This window comes from Anser anser (genome assembly GCF_964211835.1).
Source record: "Anser anser genome assembly, contig: HAP1_SCAFFOLD_46, whole genome shotgun sequence".
Taxonomy (NCBI): Eukaryota; Metazoa; Chordata; class Aves; order Anseriformes; family Anatidae; genus Anser; species Anser anser.
In genome coordinates, this window is record NW_028153973.1 from 1,444,166 (window position 1) to 1,455,000 (window position 10,835).

At 46.9% G+C, this 10,835-nt stretch overlaps 1 long non-coding RNA gene across 4 annotated transcripts; it reads left to right on the forward strand.

The window, feature by feature from the left end:
* Positions 1-410: 410 nt before the first annotated feature.
* On the forward strand, positions 411-10,820 carry LOC310891065. Of its 4 annotated transcripts, XR_014577410.1 has the most exons (6): positions 411-886; positions 1,358-1,416; positions 1,624-1,784; positions 9,300-9,493; positions 9,715-9,834; positions 10,617-10,820. It is a non-coding gene; the product is annotated as an uncharacterized lncRNA (long non-coding RNA). The 4 variants fall into 4 exon arrangements; XR_014577409.1 differs by having other exon boundaries at positions 9,300-9,834; XR_014577411.1 differs by having other exon boundaries at positions 1,624-1,755; positions 9,300-9,834.
* Positions 10,821-10,835: the final 15 nt, after the last annotated feature.

Consider the following 10,835-nt stretch of genomic DNA (forward strand, 5'->3'; position numbering starts at 1 on the left):
AGAGGCTCCCAAACGAGGAGGAAGGGGGAGCTGAAGGACAATTGAAGGACAAAAGCCTGAGAGGAAGACAACCAGCATTCAGCCCGAGCAAGCCCCGAGAGACCACCAGAGACTGGTACGCAGGCGCCCCTGGGAGGGGTTTCGGATTCCGGAAACCAATTCTAATAACCCTGCCTCTTCTCGAAGTAGTAATGAATATGTATTAGCCTGGGAGCATCAAAACCAGCCGCCTTACGTAACAGGTGTGCGTCCTGGGGGAGCAGAGACTCCCGGCGCACCCAGCGCTGCTTGCTTGCCTCTATGCATTTAATAAATTGTAAACTTTGATTGTAATTCTATTAGGCACTCAGCTATTTATAACACTTTTTATATTCGTATTTTATTTAAGGCTGTCTTGCCCCCCTCCCCCCCCCCAGCCTCGCTGCTCGCCAATAAAGCTGGCGCAGGGACCCCTGCCTGCAACCATAGAGACGCGGTCCTCCCGGCCTGCTAGAGCGGCCCCCCCACGCTCCTCCAGCATCCCAGCGTCCCTTGCGCGCTCCCGCCCGGCCTCAGGGGCTTCCGGAGGCGGCCCAGCAGGGGCGGCGGGAGCAGCGAGGCGGCGGCAGCCATGGCGTACCGCGGGCAGGACCAGAAGGTGCAGAAGGTGATGGTGCAGCCCATCGTAGCCTTCCTGCGGCCGGGGAGCGACGGGGGAGTGGGTGGGGGGCGGCCCCGGCCTCAGGGGTCTCGGCCCGGGCCTTGAGGCCTTGTCCCGGGGCCCTGGGGCCTCGTTGCAGGGTTTGAGGCCTTGTCCTGAGGCCTTGTCCCGGGCCTGGAGCTCTTGTCCCCGTGCTGAGCCCTTCACGCAGCGCCCCGGAACCTCATCTTCCGCTACCTGCAGAGCGTGAGTAGCGCGGGGAGAGGACGGGGAGGGGATGGGGATGGGGATTTGGGGGGGGTGGGGGGAGCGGGGAGGGTCCGGGGATCTCCCTCGCTGAGTTTTCGGCTCCCACCCGTTGCTCGGGGCAGGTTTGTGGGGAATGGAGAGCTGTGCGGCGTGCTGGTGGGTACAAGGAGCTGCTGCGCAGCCCGGCGTTTCGCCCTCGTGTTAACGGGAGTGGCATCGTGCAGCCGGGCTTGCAGGAGTGTTCCCTTGTGACTGGAAACGTGTCCTTCAGCAAACGTGTAGTATTCACCCAGTCATATAAGACTCTAAAATGTCAGACTGTTAATTGAAACTGCCCCTGAGAGTTGCTCCTTGGAGTGTTTGGGAGCTCTAGCGGCTATGGTTAGCGGGTATTTCTGAACACACGAGAGAGAACAAAACTGCTCGCGGTGTTTGTGTTCCAATTTACTCTCCTCCTTCGTTCTGCAGAGCTCGAGGATCCAGGTGTGGCTGAGCAAGTGAACGTGCGGATAGAAGGCTGCATCATCGTGAGTGTCAGCACGACCCCACGTTACGTCGTTAGTTTGTTTTCCCTCATTCACAATCCTATTTTTTCTTGTCAAGAAAAACTAGCCCAAGGGAAAAAAGAAATCGTGCTTCTCTAACAATTAGTCTTCATTGTCCAGCCTGGCTCAGCAAAGCTGACGATGGTTAGTGTTGTTGCTGAACTAATTGCCACTGTTGCCGATTTCTAGGGCTTTGACGAGTACGTGAATTTGGCGCTGGATGATGCAGAGGAGATTCACTCCAAGACAAAATCAAGGAAACAGCTGGGTGTGTCGTGTGTCTGTGCAACCCGAGTGACGCGCGGTCTGAAACCTGCCCGGGTGAGCCTTCTAGGTAGCAGCACTGAGAGGTATCAACCGTGTGACGAGCCTTGCTGTTGAAGTTCAGTGAGCAATTCCTGGCTACATCTCTGTCCCTGATGATTTTTGAGCTGCTGATTTTGCTGAATGAAGGAGAATCTGTCCCTGCCTGAGACCAGTTCTGGCCTTTGGAACGTGTAATACCAGGCGGCCTGCACTCTGCGTGATGGGCAAAACCCTGCTCAACCACACGAAACACTTTCTGAAAACACGAGATTATTCTCAGGTTCTGGGCTCTCTCTAATCCCCTCTTTCCCTTCTCTGTGCTGCAGGCCGTATCGTGTTAAAAGGGGACAGCATCACTCTTCTACAGAGCGTTTCTAAGTAGAATTTGCCATCCTTAGAACAAAGGTGGCTGCCGTGCTGCGGAGTGACTGAGTGCCAGGGGAACGCGGCCCGCTGGTAGATAGGAAGTTATTTGTAACTGGGGTTGCATGCTGAGGTCAAAAGTCCTTCCTTTGTGGGAGCGAGTTGTTTGTAGCTTGAAACAATACGTGATGTATTTCACAAATAGCCATTTTTCACATTAACTGTAAATGTAAACCACAAATCTGCTTGTTTTCAGTCTCTTCCTTCTGTGAATGGAGAAGGAGGAGAAATATAGAAGCGTGGGCTTTTCTTTTTGCTGTGGATCTGATAAGTTTCGATAACGCTATGTGCTTTCTTGACCATTACATCTGCATTACGTGGCCAGGGTGGACTCGTTCAGGGCACGGAAGCCCCACACAGTCCTTGAGCTAGCAGGGTGCTAAGGAGGGTGTTGGAGATTTTGCATGCAATTGCAGCCCTTTGTTGCTGCAGTGACAGGTTCCTCAGATTCTTTCTAAACAGGGTTTAACTTGTTGAGAATCTTTTTGGGAGTGCTTATTGTGGATCAGTCAGTAAAAGTATCTTAGTGGGCCCGTGAGGGATTTGGGGCTGTGGTGCAGTAACCCAGTGTTTACAAGTGTTACTGCTATGCATGCTTGTCCAATAACGTCTCCAGATCAGAGAGTGAGAGCGGGCAACTGGTTTGGATTAAATCTGTCACTTCTTGCTGCTTTGGACAGAGCCTGTAGATTAAACCCTTGTGCTGTTCAATAAGCTGGGGTATCAGATGTGTCGGTTGGGTTTTTACCATTTGATTTATTTTTTTTATCCGTTTGGAGATCTGTCTTTTCTATTTAAGTTTCCCCAAGAGAGCTGAGTTCCTTGATGCATCGACCAAAGAGAAGTTCCCCGGCTGACTTGGGACAGCCAGTCCCCTCGTTTTTCTGATCACAAAAAAAAAAAAAAAAAGAAAAAGAAAAAAATCGAAGAAGAAAAATTTTGACTGTAACTGTAACTCAGAAACTAAGATTACCTAAATGGAGAGAAATGAATTTTGATGCACAGGCTGTGCTAGAAATCTGTTAATCAGCATTCAGTTTTTCAAAACTTCAATTTGTGTATCATCATCATGAAAATTAATAAATTCAAGGTGGGAGATCCTTTCCTGAAAGGGAAGGACAGAAATACGAGTCTTGCTGTGGGGCCTACCCAGCGCAGTTCTGCCATTCCGAGAAGTAATACGTCAGGAGTGTCACAGCAGACGTTCCCAGGAAGAAACCTTTGAGGGGCAGCATGACACACTTGATTGGCGAAAGCAGCTTCAGCTGGACAGCCTGCTGCCGGGATGGGTAATTCTAAGTTGTGTTCAAGTTGCTGAGTTCCTTTCAGCATGTAGTAAAGATGTAACGTGCCAATGTCGTTCGGGAACAGGAGGCATTACGTGTCACCAGCAGTGGGCACGTAGGGAACAAAACAGTATCTTACGAGGTCCTCCACATCTGCCTTTCATTTTGTCCTTGGTTTGCCAGCTGGAGCTTTCAGGAGGTGAGGAAGGAGGCTGCCCCAGTGAATAGTTCAGGTGTTGCAGGGTATTTGTGATGCAGTGCTTGTAAAATTTACCTGCCCGCATCTCCTGTTACAGGCAGCCCCCCGCGGGCCCTGTGAGACGGGGAGCTGCTGCCCGGGGTTAGGCCCAAGGTGCCCTGTCAGGCCCAGGGCCGCCCTTCCCCTCGCCCTGCCCTTCCCTCCCGCTCCTCAGCCCTTGCTCAGGCCTTTTGGGCCGTCTGGCCGTCCGTCTGGCCGTCTGTCCATCCATCCGGCCGTCTGGCCGTCCATCTGGCCCTGTGTCCCTCCATCCCACCTCCCTGCCCTGTCCCTGCCGTCTCCCTGGGGAAGCAAAGAGTCCCTGGGCTGTCTTCAGGGGGGAGGTTCTGCTCAGGAAATTAAAGCTTCCCCCTTAACCCGCCTTGCGAGTTATTTTGAGTTCCAACCTTCTGCCTTCCTTTCGTAGCAGTGCCTCTGAGGGGTGCGCTGTAAGGTAGCCGTCATCTGGCGCGCTGCTCCTGCGTTTCCCAAAGGAACTGCCTTCGGGATCTGACTAACTCTGGATGCACGCGGTTGTCACCTTAATTTCTCCGTTAGTTTGCTGAAAACAACCCGCTTGGGTTGTTCAAACCCGCTTGGGTTTGTTCAAACTTGGATCGAGGAGGTCTCTGTTTCCTTATGCTGATGTTCACGATGAAAGTGCAGAAGGGATGCTTACTGTTGCCCGGGTCAGTCCTGTTGCCAGGATGGGAATGTTTAGCCTACCGGCCCTCTGGTGTTGTTAGGCTGCACTCGGAGTGTGAGCTCTGGGCCTTATTTGGAAAAGACTGCGTTATTTGAGTGTACAAACCCGAGATATTCTGCGGATAGGTGATTCTCAAACCACGTCAGAACCACCGCTGTGGCGTGTGCTGGAGTCGGACGCGCGTTTGACTGATCAGGCGGAGCAGGTGAATTGAATTTGTTGCTGGATGGCGAGGTGTTCTGGGGGAAGAGCTAGTCTAAGGAAAACTTCCTCTTACTGCCCCTTCCCATCTCAAATGGCCACTGTCTGGGGAAATTGCTTCTTTATGACATTAACTACAACGTTACAGTGAGGATGAGGAATCATCATTACTCCCATAGTTATTTGCTGCCAGGCCGCAGCGTTGATTTCAGAGATTTAAAAAAAAAAAAAAGGAAAAAGAAAGGAAGTATGTATTCTTTCACATACTCTCTTTTCCCTGAGAGTAAATGTTGTAGCTTCAGCAGTACCCTTCCTCTGGAAACGATTCCCAGTGCCTGCTCAGACACTGGGGAGGAAAATGACAGAGAGAACAATGGAGGAGAGCCACCCGATACAAAGAAAGGAAAAAAGGGGTTATGGATGAAGGGAAAGCAACTACATAAAAAATTGGTGCTATCTAAAAATTGGTTAAGGGTTTGGGACCTGCAGGTGCTGCCTACACGTGCGTGTGTTGCAGTCGTGCCTGTTGCCACTGCGCAAAATGGAGAGAGCTTCTTTGTTAAATGCAGCATGTTAAAGCATGCGCCATTGCCTGGAAGAAAAGCACGGCCTTCCCTCGTGTGGGACTTCTTCCCCATTGATCTGTGGTTTACCTGAAGGTTTACCATAACCTGCATAAGTTTCAAAAGCAAGCAAACAACCAACCAAAAAACAACACCAACATTAAAGAGTGGCAAGGCAGATGCTCATCTGGGGACTCTGACTCATCGGTGACATCACCAAGCAAAGCACTGTGAGCGCTTCGGGTCGGGGCTGCTGCGGCGAGCCTCGCAGCCGGGAGGGAGAGCGGGTACGGTTCGCCTCTGGCGGGTCTGTGTCAGCCCTCTGCCCTGGTGGCTTCGTTAGCAGTGAGAGTTTGACTGCTGTGTTCCCAGCTTTCGCTTCTGCACCGACCGTGTGGCAGAGCCCGCAAGCTGCTTCCTCAGCTGGAAGAGGAAGAGGAGTGACCTCAACTGTGCCGAGGTAAAGCAGAACTGTTGAAAAGATTTGTCAAAGATGCGGGTTGTACCAGCGCAGCCGCTGCAGCTGCAGCAGGTCCTGGAGCATTGGAGAAGATAGAGAGGGGTTTCTTCGTGAAAAGAATGCTGTGAAAGTGTTTTCACGCGGGAAATTAGGAGAAGCGCCTCTGTTGTTTGGATATCCTCTATTGACCTGGCACACGGGCATTACAGCATACCTGGCACACTCTTTGTATTGTTTGTAAAAAAAAAAAAAAAAAAGTGTTTTAGGGCAGGCCAAAAACCTGCCTTGGCACTTCCACATCGCAGCAGTGCTTGCAGGCCGTGCATCCTGGATGCCAGGCCAGGATCTAAATCCGATGGTGCTGTTGGTAACGTGAAGTTCAGGAAGCACTTCTGGGTTTTTCTGCTCTTCCATGTGAATTTTTGCCCTGTGAAGGTGGTGTACTGAGCTCTTTTCTTACCAACAAATAGGTTTAAAAGCAGTTACAGCAAGGATGAGCTGTGCTAGTAGGGGGCTGTTCTGTGCTTCGACCATGGGAAGATGAATGGTTTACCTATGCACCGTTAAATATAGTTTGACACCTAGCACACAACACTTGCAGCCTGTGGGGTGCTTTAACAAGCAGGTAAATCAGCGGAGACTGTTTTGCAGCCAGGCTGATGCTGGGTGATTAAAAAGCAGGGTCACAACAAGGAGTTTATGCTGTTCTTTCTTGCTTGTCATCCGACTGTCTGCTTACACTGTTCTAAAAAAAAAAAAAAACCACCAAAACGGGGTAAGCATCTTTAATACCTTTATTATAAATGGAAGGCACAAAACAGGCCAGCAACAGAGACTGTCCAAGAGAAAGACTTTGTGCTTTATAAACAAACAAGAAATTACCCTTAGGTAGGTGTGATAATCCTTCCCTAATGCATTTTTTGGAGTGCAAAAATATTTTGTTCCCTTCTTGCTCTTCTCTCCAGGACAAAGGCAGAATAGCCAACTGGAAAGTTAGACCAGGGAGGTCAGTTTGTTCCATACTGAGAAAGACAAGCCTGTAAAACAAACTAGACAGGTTTTCTTTGGACTAGTTATCTTCCTTCAGCAAAGGCAAAGTTTATGACACTTGTTGGCATGTATTTCCAGACCCCCAGCTACCGTGACTGTAGTGCATCTGTAATTCTTTTGTACAAAAAGAGTTCAAAATCTCGTAACGCAAAAACTTTACTAGCACCCTGGAGAAAAAAGAAATCTAAAACTCTTGCCAACTTCTATTACAGACCTGCTGAGTGCACCAGAGTTACTCATTTTTATTCAGGCTTTCAGGGGCTAGTTCAGTTGGTTTCTGTTCAGCACTTGGATCGCCATATTGGCAGATGTCAGTTAAAAAAAAAAAAAAAGCTTTGGAGATCTTTTTTAAAATGAGACTGCTTTTTATGGCATTTAGGGCTGTGAGGTATCCTTGGTTTTTGCTTTCTTCCCATTCCTTAGACCAGATCCATTCATACCCTGAACAGCGTTCTGGGTCTGTTCAGGAAAATGGAAGGCAACAAGCAAAATGATGAGCTCCTTGGGCATTCAAAAGAGCTCAATCTGGAAAAGATTTCAAGTCCAACTTCCATGCTAAGGAGCACCAGTAATTTTTAGAAGTAGATGCAGAGGAATCTGCATGGCACTAAGTGTGTTTCTGAAGGTGCTAAAGGTCGGAAGTGACGATTCCTCTCAATACTAAAGAAGAGAAGGAAACCTTGCACTTAACTACTGTTTTTATTCCCTTTGTCAAGCAGTCAAAACCAACAACTAATACGAGAACCCAACTTTTCCCCTCTTTACTTTAGATTTGGGAAAATTCCCTGCCAAAATAATACTTCCTGGAAAATTCACTAGTGTTTGTGTGAGTAAAAGGTTCCAACCTTTTATTATTAATTTGTAAGAACTATTTCATCCGCTTTTGTCCAGAAGAGTCAGAAATAATTTGCACAGAAATGTGCAGCATTTTAATGAAAGGATTCAGAATCACTCTAATTTGAACTTTATCTGGTCTGGTTGCAGGTTTTATGACATTTAGTGTCTTAAAAAAAAATCAAAATATCTGACTTCACATCAGAAAAAAAAACCTGCTTGTGGCTAAATAAAATCTGTTGCAGCTCTGGTCATTGAAAAATCATTGGCTGTTAAATTGGACCTTAGTCATCTTTTCTAACCTTTCATGATCTTGCAGCAATGGATGATGATGGATATATGGATTAGGGAACAGCACGTGATGGCAAACCTGTGGTATTTGCTACAGCGCAGAAAGAAAACAAATTGCTTCCAAAAAATCAAACTAATTCAAAATTCTTGGTATCATGCAGCCATGCCACTGGCAAAGTGAGCATTGCCCTGCCTCTCAAAGCTTGCTGTATCCTTGATCTGCTGTCTTCCTGCTGTTAATTGATTGCAACTCTACGTGTCTGATCAGGGCTACGAGTTGTTCTCCATATGGATACCATACAACATATACTGTGCACGCTTGTGTGTATAGATATGTTTATCCTGTATGCATGTACATATGTATGCATATTTGTGTGCTGGCCCCCAGATCACTCATGGTATAAAGCATTGGCCTCGAAGGCATACTCATCAAAATATTTGGTAGATCCTCCATTTTTTTCTAGTTCCCTCAAAATGAGAGAGTTTTTACGCGCTCTCTGTGTCAAAAAGGCAAAACTTCTGATTTCCACTGTCGCTCTCGCTAACTTTCTATCACTCACTCCTCGTGTGTGTGTCTAAACACATATGTGTGTATGCGTATGCACATTTGTGTATTTCTATGCACTGGTGTGTTTTTTGCTGTACAGGTAATAAAGACGGGGAAAGGTTTTAGTGTTTTCTTAATAGGTGAAGAAATCTTGAAGACCAGAGATTGGAACATACTGAATTTTGAATAAAAAAAAAAAAAAAAAAAGTCAAATTGTCTGGCTGTGGAAGATGGATCCTCATTTTTGCAGCCACTTTGAATCACGAGTTCATCTCTAAAGGCACTGGTTTTTTTTGTTTTTGTTTTGTTTTGTGGGGGTTTTTTTTTGGTTTTTATTTTTTGAAGAGCTAACTAACCCTGGCTGTCTCCAGTCTGAGAGAGTGTTCAGATGGACTTGCTTCCTCCATTAGTTATAAGCTGTTTAAAAGCACATCCTACGTTTGAATTGTGGATGAGAGGTTCCCTTGGCAAAGTGGAGAGGCAAATTCTTCCTACCCCTTTATCATTAATTCACGGATTCAGTGTTGGTTCGGCCTCCAGGAGAAGTTAACTGGAAGTCTTTGAAGATCAATAACTTTGCTGAGGTTGTCCAGGTAGGTGAACTCGAAGACCCACAGTGACTGGAACATGCTATTTAACGCGTCATACTGCATTCTGTAGAAGTTACTCGTAGCCATAGTTGATCATTGCCTTGCATGTATGATCAGGTGGTTTTTGAAGAAGTGACTCCATTTTCAGGCTTCCAGGTGTGCTCCAAGGCATATTATTGAGGACGTGGAAGAGAACACTTGCTGACAAAGCTCCTGGCAGCTTTACAGAACTTTAGTTTAATATTGTGTTAGTTCCCGTAACAGCTGATTTCAAGGCATTGCTCTCCTCAAGAGACTAATTTGATGAACAGAAGAAAGCTGGAAAAATGCTTGTTACTCATTATTTTTCACTTGTTGGTACTTTGTTTAGGGTTACTTTTAAAAAGAAGATTTCACTGATCACAAGCCAGTGGAAGACTTTCAGCCCAAGCAAGGGTGAAGACAGCTCTCTCCAAGAGCAGAGGAAGTCGCTGTGGAGAGAACCCGAGCTTTTTATCAGAACTTGTCGGCATGTCTAAACAAGGAGACGATTGCTACTTCTATTTCTATTCTACCTGTACCAAGGTATGGCTGGGTTTCTTTTGCTTTGCTTTGCTTTGTTTTTGGTTTTTTTTTTTTTTTCATTTTTTTCAGGAAGGGGTAGAGTAGGAGGAGGAGGCACACTGGTCTTTGGTTAACGTGATAACCAGATAGATTCTGAATTCAATCGTAGCAACCTGAGGCAGTAGCATGGACGTTTTTGAGGCTGTACTATATTTTCCTTGTTGGTTTCCTTTTGGTTACAGGGAGACAACTGTTCCTTCCGCCACTGCGAAGCTGCTCTGGGGAACGAGACAGTCTGCACGCTGTGGCAGGAGGGTCGTTGTTTCAGGAATGTCTGCCGATTCAGACACATGGAAATTGACGTGAGTGCCTAAAGATGTGTTCTCAAAATAAATCAACAAAAGCATTTTTCAGTGCTGTAGGTGTGCTGATTGTGCTTTTGCAGGGTAGAGTCATTTGCTTTGGAATTACACTGGTTTCTGTTAGCAGGGGAGGGGGTGGGAGGAAGGAGAGGGAAATAAAATCAATGCCTTAGGTATGTCTTAGCAAGATTTTCTTTTATTAGACGCCGACAGTATTGTCTCAACAGATGCAGAATAACCGCTAACTAGACTGCTAAAACCTGCTGGAGCAGGGGGGTAATAAACAGGCTGTACTAGCCTCCTGAGAGCAGGCTTGATAATGATCTATCAGGTCTCTTGTGTCCCGGAGTCCTTCAGATAATGCTGTTCTAGCTGCCTGGGCTAGGAAGCAGTGGGGAAAGTTAAAGGTGCAGAAGAACGAAGTCTCCAAGAAGTAGTTCTGGATAGAGTTAACGTAGGCAATTTAAGATGTTCTTTTTCCCTCTGAATAATCCTAGTATAATCCTAGGCGTATTAGTTTAACCCACCCTAAACTGATGTCTGAGAGTGCCTGTCTTCTCAAACTGAATGATGACAGGGCTAAACGTGCATAGTGGTTACAGCTTCTGCAAACTTTGTGAATATGCCCGGAAATACTATACTTCCGTGATAAACTGACCTTTGGAATGATGTTTCAGCACTGTATTGTGACAGCCCTATCGCTGTCGTGACCTGGAACTGTGCATCTCTTTGCAAACCTTAGGTGCATGTTATCACGAGCTTGTCTTTCTTTCTGTCTTCAGAAAAAGCGCGGTGAGATTCCCTGCTACTGGGAGAAGCAGCCAGTAGGCTGTCAGAAAGCCAACTGTGCTTTTCATCACGCAAAGGGACGTTACATCGATGGAGTCTTCTTACCACCAAGCAAGAGTGAGTTTAGGTCCTTTTTCTTTAAGTATTGAAGAATTAATTTTGCATATTACTTAGTGGGTGCCAATAGTGTAGGAGACATCAGGTAACCGTCC